We start from the raw sequence: 3137 nt of genomic DNA, 5'->3' as shown, positions 1-3137 counted from the left end.
CGATCCGCTCGGGGCGCCGCTGAGTGAGAGAGGAGAAGGCGGAGGACCGGCAGACCGACCCCGGGACAGCCCGGCAGACGGGCAGATCCGGGCTGCTGGCGGGGTTCAGAGCAGCGGGGAGAGGATGGACGGGGCAGGGCAGGGCCTGGTCTCCGCCAGGGCCACCCCCTCGGCTACCCCCTCCACCCCGCCGCGGGCAGGGGCCTCGCTGCAGCTGCCGGTAACGGAGCGGGCGGCGGCCCTCAGGGCCTGTTCGTGGTCTCTCGGCAGCTCAGGCGCTGGCAGGGGACAGGCGCTGTCTCCGCACAAAGGTGCGAGGACAAGAGCTTGAGCTTTAAAATGAACCAAGCTCGTTTTGACACCATCTCCTGGCAGCATTCTCCTGGAGAAACTGGGTGCTTACGGCTTGGACACGAGGGCAATGAAGCTGGTGAGGGGTCCGGAGAACAGGGCCTGTGAGGAGCAGCTGAGGGAACTGGCGTTGTTCAGCCTGGAGAAAAGGAGGCTGAGGGGAGACCTCATCGCTCTCTAAACTATGTGAAAGGAGGTTGTAGCGAGGTGGGTGTTGGTCTCTGCTCCCAAGTAACAAGTGATAGGCTGAGAGGAAATGGCCTGAAGTTGCACCAGGGGAGGTTTAGATTGGACATTAGGAAAAATTTGTTCACCAAAAGGGTTGCCAAGCACTGGACCAGGCTGCCCAGGAAAGTAGTCACCATCCCTGGAGGTATTTAAAAGACGTGTAGATGTGGCACTTAGGGACATGGATTACTGGTGGAATTGGCAGTGCTAGGTTAACGATTGGACTTGAGGATTGTAAGGATCTTTTCCAACATAAATGATTCTATGATTCTAAGTTAGACACTGTGACTGAAGGCAGAGCCCCATGGCTGTGGCAACTCCTGGTAGCAGGAATGAAATTACTGTCTGTTGTGAGAAAAGCAGGCGGGTGACCCCTCAGATGGAGGAAGGAGAGTTGTGGAGAGGGAGGTGCCTTGCCTTTACAATAATGTTTCAAAATAGACTAACAGTTTTGCACAATTCTATGTTTTTTTACATACCTATTCAGAATATAGCCACTTTAAAGCCTTGATTATGGACCATCATCAGTTTGTGCACTCTCAGAACAAAAAGTCAATCCTTTTGGAACATTCTAAAGGTCATTTGAGGGGGGTTCAGGGTGAAAAGCAAACTCAGAGCAGCAATAATTTGAGTGTAAATTTGTTTTCCTTGAAAGAGAAGAGTGGGCTAGTCCTCAGGAAAGAGAGAGGCTGTTCCTGTTCCATGGATCACAGCTGACATGATAAATGAGGACTGGTGCTCACCAAGCAATTTAAAGGACAGACTTTTTACAGATTGCAAAACCACAGCATCTTGGAGACATCTGGCTAAATTCTCCTTCTGGCTACATAGGGGAAACTCCAAACAACTCCATGAAATAAGCCAAGTCCTCTGGTCCATGCGCTCTTCTATCAGCGGGCAGGGAAATCACCCTCAAGATGAGGTTCCCACACAGCCTGTGATACAAGATGCACCTTTTGCAGGACTCGGAGCACGTTTTCTGGAGCCTGTGGGTTCCAGAGGCCTCAGCAGCTGACAGCGTTAATAGATCTTGGGGGAAACTTGTCAAATCTCCAGATGCCATCTGTGGAGCACCTGGGGACAGGCAGGGAGTGAAACATGGCCTTCAGTGCAGTCCAGTGGAGCAAACAATTCAGTATGCAATGCACTTTAAATGACTTTGTGTTTTCTTCCTCCTCCAAGGAGGGAAAGGAGAAGGGGAAGGATGAATTTCCCCTTTGCTGGTTGTTTTGCTGGTTTCACTTGGGACATAAATTAAAGGCAAAACACTTCATTCACTTCCAGTTGCACAGCTGACCTTAAACATCAAGAAACACAAAAAGCCCCTTTGGCAGTGTCCCCACCTCAAGTTGCATACTATTTTTCTATTCCATTTAATAAACATCTATGTTACTACAGTTACGCATCTTTAAAACACAGAATATAAAATAGAGTGGATATAAGACAAAGCCAACTTCTTGCATCTTTAGGATGTAAGGTGTAAGTGGGCATAGATTCCCTGCAGCCATTTACACTTCCTGAATATCTAGTACCTTAACTTTACATTTTCCCCTGTCTTTTTCTTTTAAGTCCAAATCCATTTGTCAGTACTTTTATTCCTGAAGTGCTTTCAGAGCTCAGTGACGAATGTTAGATGTTGCAATTACTGGCTCACTGGGCAGAGAGTGGTTCTATCGGGAGGTAATTGGCTATTTTTCCTGGCATTAATAATACTCACATTAATAGCCTCCCTCAGCATGGCTTTGAGAGCAATTCTGCCGAGTGCTTTTTGCCTGCGATGGGAATGGACCCATTTTCAGGTCCAGGCTGGGTCAGTAATAGCGGGAAGGGGAGGCAAAATGCTACAGCAACAAGAAAGATCTTAGTCATCTTACACCCAACACAGAACCACTGAAGACTCCATCCTGTGACATCTTTTCTCTTCTAACTATTCATGATGAGTCCCAGAGGGAAGTTTGGGGTGATGCTAACACGTTAGGCTCGCCAGCCCACCTGTAAGCCAACCACGCTGCAAGCCTGGGGCAAGATGGGCATGCACGAAGGAGATCCTCTTTCTTCACAAAAAAAAAAAAACTGGCTAAGAGATAACAGCAGAAAGAAATATTTCATTCTTTCTCCAGATGAGAAGACCAAAGGCCTTGCTTGAGATGGCAGGGGCAGCCAGGGACAAGGTCAGCAATGGCCCTTTCCAATGTTGTGGGTCACAGCGCAGACGCCGCTCTCTTTTCCACTCTTCTCTCCAAGCTGGCACTTTCAGGCAGAGGTTAAGTCCTCCCCTCTTCCCTTTTCTAATTACACAATTTACTCCTTTTCTAGCTGTAATCAGCTCCCATTTATACAGCCCTGAGAGATCAGAGGATAATCACCATGGGGAATAATCCTGTGATTTCCCTTGCTGTCTCTGCAGGATGCTGAGTCCCTACAGTATGAGCAAGGCGAGGGGAGAATGCCAAACATCGCACAGGATTAGGCCAAAAAACAGTTAAAAAAAAAATCATCAAACAGAGCCTGTCTTCCAGTCACCACCATGGTATGAACTCATGGCACTCCCTCCAGTC

The sequence above is a fragment of the Chlamydotis macqueenii genome, chromosome 8, assembly GCF_036417535.1.
Source record: "Chlamydotis macqueenii isolate bChlMac1 chromosome 8, bChlMac1.mat, whole genome shotgun sequence".
In the NCBI taxonomy this organism is placed as follows: Eukaryota; Metazoa; Chordata; class Aves; order Otidiformes; family Otididae; genus Chlamydotis; species Chlamydotis macqueenii.
Note: the sequence above shows the minus strand (reverse complement) of the source record.